This window comes from Cherax quadricarinatus, chromosome 70, assembly GCF_038502225.1.
Source record: "Cherax quadricarinatus isolate ZL_2023a chromosome 70, ASM3850222v1, whole genome shotgun sequence".
NCBI classification, from domain to species: Eukaryota; Metazoa; Arthropoda; class Malacostraca; order Decapoda; family Parastacidae; genus Cherax; species Cherax quadricarinatus.
In genome coordinates, this window is record NC_091361.1 from 10,590,299 (window position 1) to 10,613,825 (window position 23,527).

The following is a 23,527-nucleotide window of genomic DNA, read 5'->3' on the forward strand; positions in this document are numbered from 1 at the left end:
TTTATCAACATTTTGAAAGGCCCGCCAGAGCTGCTCACCTGCATGGCCGATATTTTGCGGCTTCACGCTACATCCGGTCAACCACAGGAATACGTGATGGCGTCTCTGTCTAAATTTTAAGCTGTGATGTACAACAATTTAAAGGAACAATGTTATTTTTACTAACAATATTTTTCCATTAGTATAACCCTAGAGACGAGGTTAGAGGGAAGAATAGAGAGACAGGAAAAAAATACAGCTCCAGATGCAGAGGACCTTACTGACAACAACAACAACAACAACAACAACAATCTTCAACACTTGTCATCACAGCGGCATCACAACACTTATCACAACTCTTCCTCTTACTATAAGAAACCTCTCAGGTAACTATATCATAACAAAGCCTAGAAGTTAACTTCAAACTTAATAAAGAAACAGATGAAGACACAAGAAGCACATAAATAAGAGAGAACAACAAACAAAATGACATGTAAGGAATTACACCACAAGAACACTGGTAATTAATTTATTCTTAATAACCTAGTGTAGGGCGTGAGACACCAGTGTAGGGCGTGAGACACCAGTGTAGGGCGTGAGACACCAGTGTAGGGCGTGAGACACCAGTGTAGGGCGTGAGACACCAGTGTAGGGCGTGAGACACCAGTGTAGGGCGTGAGACACCAGTGTAGGGCGTGAGACACCAGTGTAGGGCGTGAGACACCAGTGTAGGGCGTGAGACACCAGTGTAGGGCGTGAGACAGCAGTGTAGGGTGTGAGACACCAGTGTAGGGCGTGAGACAGCAGTGTAGGGCGTGAGACAGCAGTGTAGGATGTGAGACAGCAGTGTAGGACGTGAGAGCAGTGTAGGACGTGAGACAGCAGTGTAGGGCGTGAGACCAGTGTAGGGCGTGAGACAGCAGTGTAGGGCGTGAGACAGCAGTGTAGGGCGTGAGACAGCAGTGTAGGGCGTGAGACAGCAGTGTAGGGCGTGAGACAGCAGTGTAGGACGTGAGACAGCAGTGTAGGACGTGAGACAGCAGTGTAGGACGTGAGACAGCAGTGTAGGACGTGAGACAGCAATGTAGGGCGTGACACCAGTGTAGGGCGTGAGACAGCAGTGTAGGGCGTGAGACAGCAGTGTAGGACGTGAGACAGCAGTGTAGGACGTGAGACAGCAGTGTAGGACGTGAGACAGCAGTGTAGGACGTGAGACAGCAGTGTAGGACGTGAGACAGCAGTGTAGGACGTGTGAGACAGCAGTGTAGGATGTGAGACAGCAGTGTAGGACGTGAGACAGCAGTGTAGGACGTGAGACAGCAGTGTACGGCGTGAGACAGCAGTGTAGGACGTGAGACAGCAGTGTAGGGCGTGAGACAGCAGTGTAGGACGTGAGACAGCAGTGTAGGACGTGAGACAGCAGTGTAGGACGTGAGACAGCAGTGTAGGACGTGAGACAGCAGTGTAGGACGTGAGACAGGTGTAGGACGTGAGACAGGAGTGTAGGGCGTGAGACAGCAGTGTAGGACGTGAGACAGCAGTGTAGGACGTGAGACAGCAGTGTAGGACGTGAGACAGCAGTGTAGGACGTGAGACAGCAGTGTAGGACGTGAGACAGCAGTGTAGGACGTGAGACAGGAGTGTAGGGCGTGAGAGCAGTGTAGGACGTGAGACAGCAGTGTAGGGCGTGAGACAGCAGTGTAGGCCGTGAGACAGCAGTGTAGGCCGTGAGACAGCAGTGTAAGCCGTGAGACAGCAGTGTAGGCCGTGAGACAGCAGTGTAGGCCATGAGACCAGTGTAGGCCGTGAGACAGCAGTGTAGGCAGTGAGACAGAAGTGTAGGGCGTGAAACAGCAGTGTAGGCCGTGAGACAGCAGTGTAGGGCGTGAGACAGCAGTGTAGCCCGTGAGACAGGAGTGTAGGGCATGACAGCAGTGTATGGCGTGAGACAGCAGTGTAGGGCGTGAGACAGCAGTGTAGGGCATGACAGCAGTGTAGGGCGTGAGACAGCAGTGTAGGGCGTGAGACAGCAGTGTAGGACGTGAGACAGCAGTGTAGGACGTGAGACAGCAGTGTAGGGCGTGAGACAGGAGAGTAGGGCGTGAGACAGCAGTGTAGGGCGTGAGACAGCAGTGTAGGGCGTGAGACAGCAGTGTAGGGCGTGAGACAGCAGTGTAGGGCGTGAGACAGGAGTGTAGGGCATGAGACAGGAGTGTAGGGCGTGAGACAGGAGTGTAGGGCGTGAGGCAGCAGTGTAGGGCGTGAGGCAGCAGTGTAGGGCGTGAGGCAGCAGTGTAGGGCGTGAGACAGCAGTGTAGGCCGTGAGACAGCAGAGTAGGGCGTGAGACAGCAGTGTAGGCCGAGAGACAGCAGTGTAGGGCGTGAGACAGTAGTGTAGGGCATGACAGCAGTGTAGGGCGTGAGACAGCAGTGTAGGGCGTGAGACAGCAGTGTAGGGCGTGAGACGGAAGTGTAGGGCGTGAGACGGTGATGTAGGGCTTGAGACAGCAGCATAGGCCGTGAGACAGCAGCGTAGGCCGTGAGACAGCAGTGTAGGCCGTGAGACAGCAGTGTAGGCCGTGAGACAGCAGTGTAGGCCGTGAGACAGCAGTGTAGGCAGTGAGACAGAAGTGTAGGCAGTGAGACAGAAGTGTAGGGCGTGAAACAGCAGTGTAGGCCGCGAGACAGCAGTGTAGGGCGTGAGACAGCAGTGTAGGGCGTAAGACAGCAGTGTAGGGCATGAGACAAGTGTGGGGCGTGAGACAGCAGTGTAGGGCATGAGACAGCAGTGTAATGCGTGAGACAGCAGTGTAGGGCGTGAGACAAGAGTGTAGGGCGTGAGACAGGAGTGTAGGCCGTGAGACGGCAGTGTAGGGCGTGAGACAGGAGTGTAGGGCGTGAGACAGGTGTGTAGGCCGTGAAACAGCAGTGTAGGCCGTGAGACAGGAGTGTAGGCCGTGGCCCGGTGTCCTGGTGTCTAGAGCTCTCGCTTCACACACGGAGGGCCCGGGTTCGATTCTCGGCGGGTGGAAGCATTTCGACACGTTTCCTTACACCTGTTGTCCTGTTCACCTAGCAGCAAATAGGTACCTTGGTGTTAGTCGACTGGTGTGGGTCGCATCCTGGGGGACAAGATTGAGGACCCCAATGGAAATAAGTTAAGACAGTCCTCGATGACGCACTGACTTTCTTGGGTTATCCTGGGTGGCTAACCCTCCGGGGTTAAAAATCCGAACGAAATCTTATCTTATCTTAGACAGCAGTGTAGGCCGTGAGACAGCAGTGCACGCCATGAGACAGATGTATAGGCGGTGAAATAGCAGTGTAGGCCGTGAGATAGGAGTGTAGGCCGTGACACAGGAGTGTAGGCTGTGAGACAGGAGTGTAGGGCGTGAGACGAGTGTAGGGCGTGAGACAGCAGTGTAGGGCGTGAGACATCAGTGTAGGGCGTGAAAAAGCAGTGTAAGCCGTGAGACAGCAGTGTAGGGCGTGAGACGGCAGTGTAGGCCGTGAGACAGGAGTGTAGGGCGTGAGACAGCAGTGTAGGCTGTGAGACCAGTGTAGGGCGTGAGACAGCAGTGTAGGGCGTGAAACAGGAGTGTAGGGCGAGAGATAGCAGTGTAGGGCGTGAGACAGCAGTGTAGGGCGTGAGATAGTGTAGGGCGTGAGATAGTGTAGGGTGTGAGATAGCAGTGTAGGGCGTGAGACAGCAGTGTATGGCGTGAGACAGCAGTGTAGGGCGTGAGACAGCAGTGTAGGGCGTGAGATAACAGTGTAGGGCGTGAGACAGGAGTGTAGGGCGTGAGATAGTGTAGGGCGAGATAGTGTAGGGTGTGAGACAGCAGTGTAGGGCGTGAGACAGGAATGTAGGGCGTAAGACAGGAATGTAGGGCGTGATATAGCAGTGTAGGGCGTGAGACAGCAGTGTAGGGCGTGATACAGCATTGTAGTGCGTAAGATGGCAGCGTAGGGCGTGAGATAGTGTAGGGCGTGAGGCAGCAGTGTAGGGCGTGAGACAGCAGTGTATGGCCTGAGTCAGCAATGTAGGGCATGAGACAGGATTGTAGGGTGTGAGACAGCAGTGTAGGGTGTGAGACAGATGTAGGGCGTGAGATAGTGAAGGGCATGAAACAGCAGTGTAGGGATTGAGAGAGCAATGTAGGGCGTGAGAAAGGAGTGTAGGGCGTGAAAAAGCAGTGTAGGGCGTCAGATAGCAGTGTAGGGCATGAGACAGCAGTGTAGAGCGTGAGATAGCAGTGAAGGGCGTGAGACAGGAGTGCAGGGCGTGAGATAGCAGTGTAGGGCATGAGACAGGAGTGTAGGGCATGACATAGCAGTGTTGGCCATGAGACAGGAGTGTTGGGCGTGAGATAGCAATGTAGGGCGTGAGACAGGAGTGTAGGGAGTGAGATAGCAGTGTAGGGCGTGAGACAGCAGTGTAGGGCGTGAGACAGCAGTGTAGGGCGTGAGACAGCATTGAAGGATGTGAGATGGCAGTGTACGGCATGACATAGCAGTGTAGGGCGTGAGATAGCAGTGTAGGGCATGAGACAGCAGTGTAGGGCGTGAGATAGCAGTGTAGGGCGTGAGACAGGAGTGTAGGGAGTGAGATAGCAGTGTAGGGTGTGAGACAGCAGTGTAGGGCGTGAGATAGCAGTGTAGGTCGTGAGATAGGAGTGTAGGGCATGACATAGCAGTGTTGGCCATGAGACAGGAGTGTAGGGCGTGAGATAGCAGTGTAGGGTGTGAGACAGGAGTGTAGGGAGTGAGATAGCAGTGTAGGGTGTGAGACAGCAGTGTAGGGCGTGAGACAGCAGTGTAGGGCGTGAGACAGCATTGAAGGATGTGAGATGGCAGTGTACGGCATGAGATAGCAGTGTAGGGCGTGAGACAGCAATGTAACGAGAGAGACAGCAGTGTAGTGCGTGAGATAGCAGTGTAGGCCATGAGACAGCAGTGTAATGAGTGAAACAGCAGTGTAGGGTATGAGATAGCAGTGTAGGGCGTGAGATAGCAGTGTAGGCCGTGAGACAGCAGTGTAGAGCGTGAGACAGCAGTATAGCCGATGATGACTCTCTTCAGGTCGCTTATTCTTTTTAAGCTGGAATGTTGCTGCACACTAACAGTACGTTTGGAGGCAGGTGAAATTGCTGACCTAGAAAATGTACAGAGAACCTTCACGGCGCACATAACTGAGATATAACACCTCAATTACTGGGAGCCCTTGAAGTTCCTGAACCTGTACTCCCTGGAACGCAGGCGGGAGAGATACATGATTATATACACCTGGAAAGTCCTAGAGGGACTAGTACCAAACTTGCGCACGAGAATCGCTCACTACGAAAGCAAAAGACTCAGCAGACGATGCAACATCCCCCCAATGAAAAGCATGGGTGTCACTAGCACGTTAAGAGACAACACAGTGTCATGGGCCCAAGACTGTTCAACTGCCTCCAAGCATACATAAGGGGGATTACCAGTAGACTCCTGGCTGTCTTCAAGCAGGCACTGGACAAGGACCTAAAGTCGGTACCTCACCAGCCGGGCTGTGGTTCGTACATTGGGTGGTGTGCAGCCAGCAGTAACAACCTAGTTGATCAGGCCCTGATCCACCATGAGGCCTGATCAGAGACCGGGCCGCGGAAGTGTTGACCCCCGGAACTCTCTCCAGCTAATAGGGCGTGAGACTGCAGTGCAAGGAGGGAGGCAACAGTGTAGGGTGTGAGCAGTGTAGGGCATGAGACAGCAGTGTAAAGCATGAGACACCGGTGTAGGGCATGAGACAGCAGTGTTGGGCGTGAGACAGCAGTGTAGGGCGTGAGACAGAAGTGTAGCACGTGAGACAGCAGTGTAGGGTGTGAGACAGCAATGTAGGGTGTGAGACAGCAGTGTAGGGCGTGAGACAGCAGTGTAGGGCGTGAGACAATGTAGGGTGTGAGACAGCAGTGTAGGGCGTGAGATAACAGTGTAGGGCGTGAGACAGCAGTGTAGTGCGTGAGATGGCAGTGTAGGGCGTGAGACAACAGTGTAGGGTGTGAGACAGCAGTGTAGGGTGTGAGACAGCAGTGTAGGGGGTGAGATAGCAGTGTAGGGCGTGAGACAGCAGTGTAGTGCGTGAGACAGCAGTGTAGGGCGTGACACAGCATTGTAGAGCGTGAGACAGCAGTGTAGTGAGTGAGACAGCAGTGTAGGGCGTGAGATAGCAATGTAGGGCGTTAGACAGCAGTGTAGGTTGTGTGAGACAGCAGTGTAGGATGTGAGACAGCAGTGTAGGGCGTGAGATAGCAGTGTAGAGTATGAGACAGCAGTGTTAAGAGGGAGACAGCAGTGCAGGGCATGAGGTAACAGTGTAGGGCATGAGGCAGCAGTGTAGGGCATGAGACAGCAGTGTAGGGCGTAAGACAGCAGTGTAGGGCGTGAGATAGCACAGTAGGGCGTGAGATAGCAGTGTAGGGCGTGAGACAGCAGTGTAGGGTGTGAGACAGCAGTGTAAGGTGTGAGACAGCAGTGTAAGGAGGGAGATAGCACTGTAGGGCATGAGAACATAAGAACATAAGAATGAAGGAACACTGCAGAAGGCCTACTGGCCCATGCGAGGCAGGTCCAAGTCTCCTACCGGCTTAAGCCAATGCACCCAACCTAGTCAGGTCAGGTCACATTGACTTAAGGGAGGAACACGGCAACCGACCTGGTAGCACAAGCTATCACGTCTAACTCACACCCACCCACATCTACTCATGTATTTATCCAACCTATTTTTAAAGCTACACAACGTTCTAGCCTCTATAACGGTACTTGGGAGTTTGTTCCACTCATCCACAACTCTATTACCAAACCAGTACTTTCCTATATCCTTCCTGAATCTGAATTTTTCCAACTTAAAACCATTGCTGCGAGTCCTGTCTAGGCTAGATATTTTCAGCACACTATTTACATCCCCTTTATTTATTCCTGTCTTCCATTTATACACCTCAATCATATCCCCCCTAATTCTACGTCTTTCTAGAGAGTGCAGTTTCAGGGCCCTTAGTCTATCCTCATAGGGAAGGTTTCTGATACATGGGATCAACTTTGTCATCCTCCTTTGTACATTTTCCAGAGAATTTATATCCATTCTGTAATACGGTGACCAAAACTGTGCAGCATAATCTAAATGAGGCCTAACCAAGGATGTATAGAGTTGAAGAACAACCTGAGGACTCCTATTATTTATGCTTCTTGATATGAAGCCAAGGATTCTATTAGCTTTATTGCGAACACTTATGCACTGTTGTCTTGGTTTCAGATTACTGCTAACCAGAACTCCTAAATCTTTTTCGCAATCCGTAATATTAAGATCTACATTATTTAGTTTATATGTGGCATGGTTATTGTCCTGTCCAACATTTAGAACTTTGCATTTGTCTATATTAAACTGCATCTGCCACTTCTCCGACCACTGCATCAGTCTATTCAAATCTTCCTGGAGTGCTCGAATGTCCTCGTCAGAATGAATTCGACGGCCTATTTTGGTGTCATCGGCAAACTTGCCGATGTCGCTCTTAATGCCCTCATCTATGTCGTTTATGTAGATTGTGAACAGCAGGGGGCCCAACACTGACCCCTGTGGAACACCGCTCGTGACACTTCCCCATTCTGATTTCTCCCCATTTATGCAAACTCTCTGCTGCCTATTTGTCAACCATGCCTCTATCCAGGAAAAAATTTCTCCTCCTATTCCATGTGCTTTAATTTTCCTCAACAGTCTCTGATGTGGGACCCTGTCAAAAGCCTTACTGAAGTCCATATACACAATATCATATTCATTACCATGATCTACCTCCTCAAATACCTTAGTGAAAAAAGTTAATAAATTCGTAAGGCAGGAACGCCCCTTTGTAAAACCATGCTGAGATTCGTTGATTAATTTATGCTTTTCAAGGTGGCTACGAACTGCCTCGGCAATTATTGATTCCATAAATTTTCCCACTATGGAGGTCAGGCTTATTGGTCTATAGTTCGAAGCTAAGGACCTGTCACCTGTTTTGAAAATAGGTATCACATTTGCCATTTTCCACTTATCTGGCACCATGCCAGTTTGTAGTGATATGTTGAAAAGATTAGCCAAAGGTGTGCTAAGCTCCTCTTTACATTCCTTTAGAACCCTTGCATACAGTTCATCAGGGCCTGGGGATTTGTTAGGTTTTAATTTATCTATTTGCCTAAGGACCATGTCACTTGTGACCCTAATAGTGCACAGTTTATTATCGTCCTGTTCTACATAATTTATCATTACTGGAATATCGCTGGTATCCTCCTGTGTAAAAACTGAGAGGAAGTATGTGTTAAAAATTCTACACATTTCCTTATCACTGTCAGTGAGCTGACCCGAGGAACTTTTGAGTGGGCCTATCTTGTCCCTGATCTTACTTCTGTATACCTGAAAGAATCCTTTTGGGTTAGTCTTCGATTCTCTTGCAACTTTAACCTCATAATCTCTTTTTGCTTTTCTAATTCCCTTTTTTATTTCTCTCTTTAACTGAATATATCGATTTCTCAATTGCCCCTCTCCTCTTTTGATTTGCCTATATATGCCTCTCTTTTGACCAATCAGATATTTTAATCTATTGTTCATCCATTTAGGATCATTTTTGTTTGATCTGATTTCCCTATTTGGAACATAATTTGACTGAGCAGCTAGAACTATGCCCTGGAAAGCATCATATCGGCAACCATCACCACCTACCTGACCCTTAGTCAGGTCATTCCAGTTCAGCCCACCTAAGTAATTTTTCAGTCCTATGAAATCAGCCAAGCGAAAGTCAGGGACGGAGACTTGATTGCCATTATTAGGGGAATTCCATGATATATTAAAACTGAGTGATTTGTGATCACTTTCCCCAAGCTCATCATTAACCTCAAGATTATTAATTAGTGTTTCCCTACTGGCAAGAACCAAGTCAAGGAGGTTATTTCCCCTAGTTGGCTCTGTCACAAACTGTTTTAAAAAACAATCCTGGATCGTATCAAGAAAGTCACCTGACTCTAAATTTCCTGTCAAATTGCTCCAGTCAATCTGTCTATAGTTGAAATCTCCCATTAGCACAACATTTTCGTATGTAGATGCCTTACGAATTTCGTCCCATAGAAGTTTACTGCACTCCCTATCAAGATTTGGGGCCCTGTAAATCACACCCAAAATTAGTTTTTCTCGGCCCTCGAGAAGCTGTAACCAAACAGATTCAGTGGCTGACGCTTCTAATTTAATATCTTGTCTAACACAACAATTTAAATTGTCTCTGACATACATCGCTACTCCACCACCTTTCCTGTTGACCCTGTCGGTGTGGAATAATTTATAGCCTTGTATGTGACATTCAGAGGGCATCTCTCTATCTTTCAGATTGAGCCAGGTCTCTGTTATAGCAATAATATCTATGTTTCCTGCACTTGCAATTAATCTTAGCTCATCTATCTTATTTCTTACACTCCTGCTATTAGTATAGTAAACCTTAAGGGAGCTAGTCCCTTGCTGCCCTCTGCTGTCCCCCTTTGTTTGCTGACCTGATCTATTGTCTTTATTTATAACTTCATGCTGAATGCCTTTTATACATTTACTGTTTCCAACCCAAGTGTTGCAACCTGCTTGTTTCCCACACACACCCATACCTCTATCTTCCATCAGTTTAAAATCATAGGCATTTCACCAATGGCCTTCTCAATCGAGTCTGCAAGTGCTACCACCCCAGCCCCAGAGAGATGTACCCCATCCCTTGCATACATATCATGTTTGCCATAAAAGTTGTTCCAGTTGTCAATGAATGGGATTGCAAGTTCCTTGCAGTATCTGTCTAGCCAGCAATTTACACCAATTGCCCTAGACAACCATTCATTTCCTACTCCCCTTCTAGCCAAGATGCTACATATGATTGGGATCCCTCCCTTAGACTTAATGAAATCTATAGCTGACCTGTACTTATCTAGCAGCTCTTCTCTCCTACCCTTCCCAATATCATTTCCACCAGCACTGAGACAGATAATGGGCTTGTTCCCATTACCTGACATGATATTATCCAGCCTGTTGAGACAGCAGTGTAGGGCGTGAGACAGCAGTGTAAGGAGGGAGACAGTAGTGTAGGGCATGAGACAGCAGTGTAGGACATGAGACAGCAATGTAAGGAGGGAGACAGCAGTGTAGGGCATGAGGCAGCAGTGTAGAGCGTGAGACACGAGTGTAGGGCGTGAGACAGCAGTGTAGGGCATGAGACAGCAGTGTAGGGCGTGAGACAGCAGTGTAGGGCGTGAGACAGCAGTGTAGGGCGTGAGACAGCAGTGTGAGGCATGAGAAAGCAGTGTGAGGCGTGATAGAGCAATGTAAGGAGGAAGACAGTAGTGTAGGGCGTGAGAGAGTAGTGTAAGGCGTGAGACAGCAGTGTAGGGCGTGAGACAGCAATGTAGGGCGTGAGACAGCAGTGTAGGGCGTGAGACAGCAGTGTAGGGCGTGAGACAGCAGTGTAAGGCGTGAGACAGGAGTGTAGGACATGAGACAGCAGTGTAGGGAGGGAGACAGTAGTGTAGGGTGTGAGACAGCAGTGTAAGGAGGGAGACAGTAGTGTAGGGCTTGAGACAGCAGTGTAGGGCATGAGACAGCAATGTAAGGAGGGAGACAGCAGTGTAGGGTGTGAGACAGCAGTGTTATGGCGTGAGATAGCAATGCAAGGAGGGAGACAGCAGTGTTATGGCGTGAGACAGCAATGCAAGGAGGGAGACAGCAGTGTAGGGCATGAGACAGGAGTGTAAGGCGTGATAGAGCATTGTAAGGAGGAAGACAGCAGTGTAGGGCGTGGGACAGTAGTGTAGGGCGTCAGGCAGCAGTGTAGGGCGTGAGACAGCAGTGCAGGGCGTGAGACAGCAGTGTAGGGCGTGAGACAACAGTGTAAGGCGTGAGTGAGACAGCAGTTTAGGGAGGGAGACAGTAGTGTAGGGCGTGAGACAGCAGTGTAAGAAGGGAGACAGTAGTTTAGGGCGTGAGACAGCAGTGTAGGCATGAGACAGCAATGTAAGGAGGGAGACAGCAGTGTAGGGCGTGAGACAGCAGTGTTATGGAGTGAGACAGCAATGCAAGGAGGGAGACAGCAATGTAGGGCATGAGGCAGCAGTGTAGAGCGTGAGACAGGAGTGTAAGGAGGAAGACAGCAGTGTAGGGCGTGAGACAGTAGTGTAGATCGTGAGACAGCAATGTAGGGCGTGAGACAGCACTGTAGGACGTGAGACAGCAGTGTAGGGCGTGAGACAGCAGTGTAAGGCATGAGACAGCAGTGTAGGGCATGAGACAGCAGTGTAAGGCGTGAGACAGCAGTGTAGGATGTGAGACAGCAGAGTAGGGTGTGAGACACGAGTGTAAAGAGGAAGACAGCAGTGTAGGTCGTGAGACAGCAGTGTAGATCGTGAGACAGCAGTGTAGGGCATGAGGCAGCAATGTAAGGAGGGAGGCAGCAGTGTCTGGTGTGAGACAGCAGTGTAGGGCGTGAGACAGCAGTGTAGGGCATGAAACAGCAGTGCAGGGTGTGAGATATCAGTGTAGGATGTGAGACAGGAGTGTAAGGAGGGAGAGAGCAGCGTAGGGCGTGAGACAGCAATGTAGGGTGTGAGATAGCAATGTAGGGTGTGAGATAGCAGTGTAGGGCATGAGACAGCATTTAGGGCATGAGAGTGCAGTGTAGGGTGTGAGAGATCAGTGTTGGAGGGAGACAGCAGTGTATTGCATGAGGCAGCAGTGTAGGGTGTAGAGACAATAGTGTAGGGCATGAGACAGAAATGTAGAGTTTGAGAGAGCAGTGTAGGGTGTGTGACAGCATTGTAGGGCGTGAGACAGCAGTGTGTTGCATGAAACAGCAGTGTAGGGAGTGAGACAGCAGTGTAGGGTGTGTGACAGCAGTGTAGCACATGAGAGTGCAGTGTAGTGTTTGTGTCACAAGTGTAGGGTGTGTGAGACAGCAGTGTAGGATGTGAGACAGCAGTGTAGGGTGTGAGACAGGAGTGTAAAGAGGAAGACAGCAGTGTAGGTCGTGGTCCAGCAGTGTAGGGCATGAGACAGCAGTGTAGGACATGAGACAGCAGTGTGAGGCATGAGAGAGCAATGTATTTATTTTTTTATTTAATGTCTTTGCAAACAGTACATTGAGATTTTATATTCACAATAGTGGGTTGCAGTGCAAAGAGTTTATTATGCCTAGGCATTATGGGCCAGCTTAACATTATTGGCTTACAGTCTACTTAACACTAAGGAGTATATTATAGTTGTACAGTAGGATAGTAATTATTTCATAGTTGTACAGTAGAATATTAATTATGAATGAATCAAAATTTGTATAATACAAAGATATATTTATATTCGAACAGACTTTTTGAGAACACAATGATTCAATTATATTCCTGTCAACAATGGATAAAAGGTTCAAAGTGATTGTTTCAGTTATGATGTGGGAGTACATAGGTGAGTATGTGTGTACTGAGTATTTAGCATTTAGTCTAGGGTGATTAAGTGGTTTTTGAGAAGTCTTAAATTGATTTTCAGACTGGGTTACTTTAATATCTTCTGGTAATGAATTCCATATTTTGGGGCCCTTTATGTGCAGAGTTTTTACACAGTGTGATATGGACATGAAGTACATCAAAAAGAGATCTGTGTCTTGTGCTGTGGTCATGTGTCCTGTTTAGGATGGTGAGGAGAAGTTTAAGTGGAGGGTTTATATTTGCATGTATTGTTCTGTGTATGTAGTAGGCACATGAATAAGTATGGAAGTTCTTAATGGTGAGCAGATTCAGACTTTTGAAAATTGGTGGAGTATGCTGGCGTGAGTGGGAATTTGTTATCATTCTTACTGCTGCCTTTTGCTGGGTTATTAGGGGTTTTAGGTGATTGGATGTTATTGATCCCCATGCACAAATTCCATATGTAAGATAAGGGTATATGAGTGAATGGTACAGTGCCAGGAGAGCTGATTGTGGAACGTAGTACCTTATCTTTGATAGTATGCCTACAGTCTTGGAGATTTTCTTGGTGATTTGTTGTAAGTGTGTCCAGAACTTAAGGCTACTCTCATGGTGGATACCTAGGAAATTTCCCTCTGTGAGTCTTGTGACTGATGATCCATTTAGTGTTATGTTAATTGGATCATTTGCAGCTTTGTTTCCAAACTGAATGAAATAGGTTTTATCAGTGTTCAGGGCAAGTTTGTTAGTCATCATCCAGGCAGATATTTTCTGTAATTCAGCATTGACTGTGTTTGCTAGTATGACTGTATTTGGGTGGGAAAAGACATAAGTAGTGTCATCTGCAAATAATATGGGTTTGAGTAGCTGTGATGCATTTGGTAGATCATTGATGTAGATGAGAAAGAGGAGTGGTCCAAGGACGCTTCCTTGTGGGACTCCTACTGTAATTGGTTGAGTGGAAGAGTTTGCATCTTTTGCATACACACATAGAGTTCTGTTTCTAAGGTATGATTTTAGGTAGTTGAGGGAGTGGCCTCTGATACCATAGTGCATTAATTTGGAGTACAGCAGTTCATGGTCGACTGTATCGAAAGCTTTACGTAAATCAATGAAAATCCCCAGCGGGACTTCTTTCTTTTCAAGTGCGGTATATATTAGTTCTAGCACGTGTATGATAGCATCATTTGTGCTTTTATTATTCCTGAATCCAAAGTGACAAGGGTTTAATATGTTGTGTGAAACGAGGTAGGAATAGATCCGTCTATGAATTAATTTTTCAAAGATTTTAGAGAGCAGTGGTAAGTTAGATATTGGTCTATAGTTATTCAAGTCAGCTTGGTCACCTCCTTTATGGATTGGAGTGACCCTTGCTATTTTGAGGATTGTTGGGAAGGTAGATGATTCAATGGATTTGTTAAAGAGCATTGCAATAATTGGTGACAATGCTTGAGAAGCTTTTTTGTATATAAAAGCAGGCAAGTTGTTAATGTCTCCTGCCTTGTTTTTAAGGGTGTTTATGATGAGCATAACTTCAATGGGGTTGGTTGGAGCTAGGAATAGCGTATTTGGGTAGGTACCTATGAGGTAGTCTGATGGACGGGTGTTTGTGCTTGGTATTTTGTTTGCTAGGTTTTTTCCTATGGTGGAGAAGAAAACATTAAGTCTGTTTGCTGTTTCAGTTGGAGTTAGTAGGGGTTCATCTGATTTTGTTAGTTTGATTGTTTTGTTTTTGGATAACTTTTTAGTTCCAAGAATTTCAGATAGAGTTTTCCAGGTTTTTTTCATATCACCTTTAATGTTATGTAATCTATTTTCATAATACAACTTTTTTGACCTTATCAGGCTGGTAAGTGCTGACGAGTAACTTTTCGACTGTTCTCTAGTTATTGTGTGTGCAGTTAGTGTATTTTCAATTGCATTATTGCTCAAGGCCCAAAACTATCTTTTGCTAGCTACTACGAACTACCTCATATTATTTTTACTTTTTATAGTACAATAAATTGCTCAACTTATTATATATGTATAACAAATCAGTCGTCACGTGAGGTCACAGACCCTGAGCTGCTTTGGGGATTAGTGTGGACGGTTACAAAGCATGGCTTGCTTCTGCAGTGTTTTAAAAATTGAGGTTGGAGAGTTGAAGGAGGAGGTCTTGCTTCTCCAGGAGGAGATTAGGAGGCTGAAGGACCACTTCAATGGGTCTGGGAGAGAGTGTGAGGTGGCTGGAGTTGGGGGAATGAGGCTTCAAGTGAGGTGCAGTCTGTCTCTCGCTGTGAGGAGGCTGTAGTTGGGGAGGTAGCAACGGCTACCAGCAGTGAGGTGCAGTCCAGCACCTGCTACAAGTGGCGAGTGGTTCACAGTAATGGAAGGCGCATCAGAGTAAGGAAAGTTAAGAGTGAAGATCTGAAGGTAGGAAATCGCTTCTCTGTTCTTCAGGATGAATGTACTTCAGTGGCCAGTGAAGGTAAGGGTACTACTGCCCCTGCTAATGGAGGTAAGCGCATTCTTGTGGTTGGTGACTCTCAGGTAAGATATATTGACCGTGCTTTTTGTAATAGGAATAAGAAGATGAGAGATAGAGTGTGCTTCCCTGGAGCTGGTGTTGGGGACATTGTCAACAGGCTGGATAATATCATGTCAGGTAATGGGAACAAGCCCATTATCTGTCTCAGTGCTGGTGGAAATGATATTGGGAAGGGTAGGAGAGAAGAGCTGCTAGATAAGTACAGGTCAGCTATAGATTTCATTAAGTCTAAGGGAGGGATCCCAATCATATGTAGCATCTTGCCTAGAAGGGGAGTAGGAAATGAATGGTTGTCTAGGGCAATTGGTGTAAATTGCTGGCTAGACAGATACTGCAAGGAACTTGCAATCCCATTCATTGACAACTGGAACAACTTTTATGGCAAACATGATATGTATGCAAGGGATGGGGTACATCTCTCTGGGGCTGGGGTGGTAGCACTTGCAGACTCGATTGAGAAGGCCATTGGTGAAATGCCTATGATTTTAAACTGATGGAAGATAGAGGTATGGGTGTGTGTGGGAAACAAGCAGGTTGCAACACTTGGGTTGGAAACAGTAAATGTATAAAAGGCATTCAGCATGAAGTTATAAATAAAGACAATAGATCAGGTCAGCAAACAAAGGGGGACAGCAGAGGGCAGCAAGGGACTAGCTCCCTTAAGGTTTACTATACTAATAGCAGGAGTGTAAGAAATAAGATAGATGAGCTAAGATTAATTGCAAGTGCAGGAAACATAGATATTATTGCTATAACAGAGACCTGGCTCAATCTGAAAGATAGAGAGATGCCCTCTGAATGTCACATACAAGGCTATAAATTATTCCACACTGACAGGGTCAACAGGAAAGGTGGTGGAGTAGCGATGTATGTCAGAGACAATTTAAATTGTTGTGTTAGACAAGATATTAAATTAGAAGCGTCAGCCACTGAATCTGTTTGGTTACAGCTTCTCGAGGGCCGAGAAAAACTAATTTTGGGTGTGATTTACAGGGCCCCAAATCTTGATAGGGAGTGCAGTAAACTTCTATGGGACGAAATTCATAAGGCATCTACATACGAAAATGTTGTGCTAATGGGAGATTTCAACTATAGACAGATTGACTGGAGCAATTTGACAGGAAATTTAGAGTCAGGTGACTTTCTTGATACGATCCAGGATTGTTTTTTAAAACAGTTTGTGACAGAGCCAACTAGGGGAAATAACCTCCTTGACTTGGTTCTTGCCAGTAGGGAAACACTAATTAATAATCTTGAGGTTAATGATGAGCTTGGGGAAAGTGATCACAAATCACTCAGTTTTAATATATCATGGAATTCCCCTAATAATGGCAATCAAGTCTCCGTCCCTGACTTTCGCTTGGCTGATTTCATAGGACTGAAAAATTACTTAGGTGGGCTGAACTGGAATGACCTGACTAAGGGTCAGGTAGGTGGTGACGGTTGCCGATATGATGCTTTCCAGGGCATAGTTCTAGCTGCTCAGTCAAATTATGTTCCAAATAGGGATATCAGATCAAACAAAAATGATCCTAAATGGATGAACAATAGATTAAAATATCTGATTGGTCAAAAGAGAGGCATATATAGGCAAATCAAAAGAGGAGAGGGGCAATTGAGAAATCGATATATTCAGTTAAAGAGAGAAATAAAAAAGGGAATTAGAAAAGCAAAAAGAGATTATGAGGTTAAAGTTGCAAGAGAATCGAAGACTAACCCAAAAGGATTCTTTCAGGTATACAGAAGTAAGATCAGGGACAAGATAGGCCCACTCAAAAGTTCCTCGGGTCAGCTCACTGACAGTGATAAGGAAATGTGTAGAATTTTTAACACATACTTCCTCTCAGTTTTTACACAAGAGGATACCAGCGATATTCCAGTAATGAAAAATTATGTAGAACAGGACGATAATAAACTGTGCACTATTAGGGTCACAAGTGACATGGTCCTTAGGCAAATAGATAAATTAAAACCTAACAAATCCCCAGGCCTTGATGAACTGTATGCAAGGGTTCTAAAGGAATGTAAAGAGGAGCTTAGCACACCTTTGGCTAATCTTTTCAACATATCACTACAAACTGGCATGGTGCCAGATAAGTGGAAAATGGCAAATGTGATACCTATTTTCAAAACAGGTGACAGGTCCTTAGCTTTGAACTATAGACCAATAAGCCTGACCTCCATAGTGGGAAAATTTATGGAATCAATAATTGCCGAGGCAGTTCGTAGCCACCTTGAAAAGCATAAATTAATCAACGAATCTCAGCATGGTTTTACAAAGGGGCGTTCCTGCCTTACGAATTTATTAACTTTTTTCACTAAGGTATTTGAGGAGGTAGATCATGGTAATGAATATGATATTGTGTATATGGACTTCAGTAAGGCTTTTGACAGGGTCCCACATCAGAGACTGTTGAGGAAAATTAAAGCACATGGAATAGGAGGAGAAATTTTTTCCTGGATAGAGGCATGGTTGACAAATAGGCAGCAGAGAGTTTGCATAAATGGGGAGAAATCAGAGTGGGGAAGTGTCACGAGCGGTGTTCCACAGGGGTCAGTGTTGGGCCCCCTGCTGTTCACAATCTACATAAACGACATAGATGAGGGCATAAAGAGCGACATCGGCAAGTTTGCCGATGACACCAAAATAGGCCGTCGAATTCATTCTGACGAGGACATTCGAGCACTCCAGGAAGATTTGAATAGACTGATGCAGTGGTCGGAGAAGTGGCAGATGCAGTTTAATATAGACAAATGCAAAGTTCTAAATGTTGGACAGGACAATAACCATGCCACATATAAACTAAAAAATGTAGATCTTAATATTACGGATTGCGAAAAATATTTAGGAGTTCTGGTTAGCAGTAATCTGAAACCAAGACAACAGTGCATAAGTGTTCGCAATAAAGCTAATAGAATCCTTGGCTTCATATCAAGAAGCATAAATAATAGGAGTCCTCAGGTTGTTCTTCAACTCTATACATCCTTGGTTAGGCCTCATTTAGATTATGCTGCACAGTTTTGGTCACCGTATTACAGAATGGATATAAATTCTCTGGAAAATGTACAAAGGAGGATGACAAAGTTGATCCCATGTATCAGAAACCTTCCCTATGAGGATAGACTAAGGGCCCTGAAACTGCACTCTCTAGAAAGACGTAGAATTAGGGGGGATATGATTGAGGTGTATAAATGGAAGACAGGAATAAATAAAGGGGATGTAAATAGTGTGCTGAAAATATCTAGCCTAGACAGGACTCGCAGCAATGGTTTTAAGTTGGAAAAATTCAGATTCAGGAAGGATATAGGAAAGTACTGGTTTGGTAATAGAGTTGTGGATGAGTGGAACAAACTCCCAAGTACCGTTATAGAGGCTAGAACGTTGTGTAGCTTTAAAAATAGGTTGGATAAATACATGAGTAGATGTGGGTGGGTGTGAGTTAGACGTGATAGCTTGTGCTACCAGGTCGGTTGCCGTGTTCCTCCCTTAAGTCAATGTGACCTGACCTGACTAGGTTGGGTGCATTGGCTTAAGCCGGTAGGAGACTTGGACCTGCCTCGCATGGGCCAGTAGGCCTTCTGCAGTGTTCCTTCGTTCTTATGTTCTTATGTTCTTATGTTCAATATCATATCATAGTGACTATCTGCCATTTTAACTTTGTTTACCATTATTTAATTTAGTCCCTTATATATTTTCTCCTTTATTTTAGCTTTATTTTAGCTTTACATAACAACCTTAGTTCATATATTCACAATTGTTAAAATAATCAAGGTGCTATTCTCAGGTGCTAAAGCGTAATAAGTTCACTATTTTGCCATTATATTCCCTAGCTCATTTATTTGATTACCATTTTATTTGTTCACAATTTTTTTTAGTCCCCTTTTTTATTGTCTCCTTTATTTTAGCTTTAAAGAACTACCTTAGCTCAAATTTTTACATTTGTTAAAATAATTCAGGTGCTATTTTATAGCTTTAAAATATTTACTTTGTCTTATACTTAATTCTAACTATAGATTCACTATAAATTTTATGATTACAAGCATTGATCCTGATACCAACCTCTTATTGATTGACTTAAATGAATCAAACAGTAACTGTAATTACTACACAGCAAAACAATCAAGACACCCTTCTCCTGCATTATTCTTACTGAGACCTGGCTTAAGCAGGACACAATAGATATCTACCCTCTACCAGGATACACAGCAATTCACAACTGCAGACCAAACTAAGTTGGGGGTGGTATTGCAATCTATTACTCTAACCAGTTATCTTGTATTAGCACCACTTGCTTTAGTGATGAATATGGGGAATACATTTTTGCTAATTTTACTGTAAAAAACCTTAAGACACCTATAACAATCGGTGCCATTTACTGGATACCTCACACAAACATCCCAAATTTCAGTGAGAAATTAAAGTCACTAATAACAAACAGACAAATGAATAAGCACCACCTTCTCTTAGCTGGAGACTTCAACATCAACCTTGGCTTACTAGATGATCAGCCTGTAACTGATTTCATCAACAATATGAACAACACACTTCTCATACCAACAATAACTAAACCAACCAGGCTTACTGAGACAAGTGCAACCATAATAGACCACATATGGACCAATATACTAGCCCCCCTTAAATCAGGGATAATAACAGATAGCACTACAGACCACTACCCTACCTTCCTCCTGACAAACATTAATAAACCACCACTTGAATACAACAAAGTCTCATTTAGACTCCATGACGAGGCCTCAATAAGGAAGTTCACAGCTGACCTAGAGATTGTTGACTGCCCTACAGAATTCTCCAAGGCCAATGGTATTGATGACTGGACAGACATTTTTCTTAACAAATTACTTAGACTATACAACAAACATTGTCCTATAAAAACGAAACAGATCAAAAATAAACGGCTTGGTTGCCCATGGCTAACCAGCACCATTCTGAAATCCATTGACAAGAAACACCAATATGAAAAGCAATATAGACAGGGCTTAATACACAAAGATATTCTTAAACACTATTCATCAGTTCTCACCAAAGTAATAAAGAAAGCCAAACAACTATACTACTCCAGTAGATTCACAGACACTAGAGGAGATATAAAAAAGACCTGGAAAACACTCTCAGATTCTAGGGACCCACAAACTAAAAAAAAACAAGAATATTGTCCTAACTAAACCTAATGAAACACCACTACATCCCACTGACACAGCTAACAAGATAAACGACTTCTTCTCAACCATAGGATCTAATCTCGCCAATAAAATCCCACATACTAATGCCCATGCCGGGGACTACCTAGATGGGAATTTCCCAAATTCCTTCTATCTTGCACCAACTGAGCCCTCGGAAGTCACCGAGATTATAAAGTCACTTAAAAACAACTCGGGGAATCTGTCTAATGTCCCACCATTACTGTACAAGCGAGCGGCCCATATCCTTTCGCACGTTATTTCATTACTTTTTAACAAGTCACTAGAAACTAGCACCTTCCCGAAACTACTCAAGATGGCAAGGGTTACACCAATACATAAAGGTGGTGACCCTACAGACTTAAACAACTATAGGCCAATATCAAACTTACCATTGCTATCCAAAATCTTTGAGAAACTCGTGCACAGGAGACTATATTCATTTATAACAGCACAAAACATACTCAGCCCCTGCCAATTTGGATTTAGGAAAAATAAAAGCACTAATGATGCAATCATAAAAATGCTAGATCTGCTTTACACAGCATTGGAAAATAAGGAATATCCACTAGGAATTTTTATTGACCTAAGAAAAGCTTTTGACACAGTAGACCACAACATCCTACTCCACAAACTTGACCATTACGGTATAAGAGGCCATGCGCTTGCTTATTTCAAATCTTACCTTACTAATAGGTATCAGTATGTTACCATTAAAGACACAGCATCAACAACACGGCCACTTGATACTGGAGTTCCGCAGGGAAGTGTCCTTGGTCCCCTGCTCTTCCTCATATACATCAATGATCTTCCAAACGTATCCCAACACCTGAAACCCATTCTCTTTGCTGACGACACGACTTATATCATCTCTCACCCTAATCTTGCCACCCTCAACACCATTGTTAACGAGGAGCTGATCAAAATATCGACTTGGATGACAGCCAATAAACTTACGCTTAACACTGACAAAACCTACTATATTATGTTTGGTAGCAGAGCAGGAGATGCACAAATTAACATTAAGATCGACAACACTCTAATTACCAGACATAATGAGGGCAAATTCCTAGGCCTATACCTTGACAACAACCTGAATTTCAGCACCCACATCCAACACATAACCAAAAAAGTATCCAAAACAGTTGGGATCCTCTCCAAGATACGATACTACGTGCCGCAAAATGCCCTTCTCACACTATACCACTCACTTATTTATCCATACCTCACCTATGCTATTTGTGCTTGGGGATCAACTGCAGCAACACACCTAAAGCCAATAATAACCCAACAAAAAGCTGCAGTAAGAATAATCACTAAATCCCATCCCTGGCAACACACCCCCCCACTCTTCATAGATCTAAACTTACTCCCTGTTCAGTACATCCACACTTACTACTGTGCAATCTACATCTACAGGACCTTAAACTCCAATATCAACCTTGACTTAAAATGCTTTCTTGATAGTTGTGACAGAACCCACAGGCATAACACCAGACACAAACATCTCTACGACATTCCCCATGTCCGACTAAACCTTTACAAAAATTCAATGTATGTCAAAGGCCCTAAAATCTGGAACACCCTACCTGAGAACTCTAGAACTGCAGACACATTCATCACCTTCAAAACTACCATTAGAAAACATCTTATCTCCCTGATAAACCCCATCAACTAACTACATGAATACCACCTGGTGGTTCACACTTACACTCACTCACCCATTTGACCATAAACAGAAATATTAATCTCAATCTTAAAATAATGAATCCTATGATACTCCAATACTGAAACTATGTACTGTGCCAAAACAAAAGCATTCACATTGCTAAACTCACAAACTAGTATTTAGTCACTTAGCCATAATACCAACTTACCTCATAATTTGTAATATTTTAAAATAAAGAATTAAACTAAGTCTGCCTGAAATGCCTAGCCATGCTAGGCGTTCTAGTGGTACACTCTGTAATCATTATTTAACTACATGTAAACCACACAACAACCAAATTCTGTAAATTCAACATTGTAATCTTTATAGAGAATAAACTTTGAATTTGAATTTGAATTGGAAATTGAGCTCAAAGTAGCGGAAATGTTCGATTTTTGCCAATGTTTAATGAACTGTGTAAGTCAAGTTGGTTAATTTTATTAAGTGTATTCTAACTTAACCACTTTGTAATTCGGCAAACTCAGTAATCCGGCACACTACAGGTCCCAATGATGCCGGATTTGTGATGGAGGACCTGTACTGAATAACTGTATCACATAAATTGTATCTCATAAATGTTTCTCATTATTGTATCTCATAAATGTCTAACCTGTGACCCAATCAAACTTTGTCATTTTTTAATTACATTACCTAACAGAATACTCCATTCTATTGAATGCACAGCAACACAGTAAATGACCATATGACCTGTCTTTGTAATACTGATTTGTGCTAAATTGTTATCTGTTAACAATAATGTTTTACCACTGAATATATCATTGCTTAGTTAATCTTAAGTTAATTTTAAGCCTGCCCATAATGCTCTGCATACAAGGAGCTTTGGCATGTTGCACTGTAATAACTGTATTCCTTTGTACTTCTCTGTATCATGTTCAAATTAATAAATAAATAAATAAATACATAAATAAATTCTATACTGTTTTTAATATTTGTACTTTGTGTTAATGGATTTGAGGTTGCTTGGTGTTAGCCGGGGATTATTCAGTCTCTTTGCTGTCATCTGTTTAGTTTTTCTGGGGCAATGTCTGTTATAGAGTCATTGGGCTTTTTTTAGAAAATTATTTATACATTCATTCATATCTGTATATGTTTCAAGCCCATTTTGCCAATCGATGTTATTCATAGCTGCTATAAAGTTGTTAACTGCTGTCTCGTCATGTAGTTGGAAGGTTACTTTAGTAATGTCTTGTGGCAGTTTGCCCAGATTAGTTATGAGAAAGGCTGGGTAGTGGGCTGTAGTGTTGCCTGTGATTATGCCTGATTTTTAAAGGGGATATGGTGTTTGTCCAGATGTGGTCTATTAAGGAGATGCTTGTCTCGGAGATTCTTGTAGGTTTAGATATTGCTGGTAGCAACAGGCAGTTACTCATTGTGTTTGTGAATGTGGTAACTTGTGGGTCCTGGTCGTGTAGTATGTTTATGTTGAAATCTCCTGTTAGTAGTAGGTGGTCTTTATTCATGTGTGCATCAGTAATCATGTTTCCTAGTTTTTCACTAAAGTGATAAATATTTGACTGTGGTACTCTGTAGTTGTTTACAACTGTGAGGGGTTTTTTGCAGGTCTTTTGACTTAAATTTGGCTATGATATATTCTCCATGTTCGTCCCTTGTGCAAGATT

At 44.3% G+C, this 23,527-nt stretch overlaps 1 protein-coding gene across 3 annotated transcripts in view; it reads left to right on the plus strand.

The window, feature by feature from the left end:
• Positions 1-258: 258 nt before the first annotated feature.
• The window catches only part of LOC138854801 (gastrula zinc finger protein XlCGF57.1-like), an 84,357-nt gene continuing 61,088 nt past the window's right edge, over positions 259-23,527 (plus strand). Inside the window, exon 1 of one of the 3 annotated variants that reach the window (XM_070099893.1) lies at positions 259-365. The gene's annotated coding sequence lies outside the window, so the exon portion shown is untranslated. The remainder of the gene's footprint in view (positions 366-23,527) is intronic. The other 2 variants (XM_070099895.1, XM_070099894.1) reach the window with 2 other exon arrangements.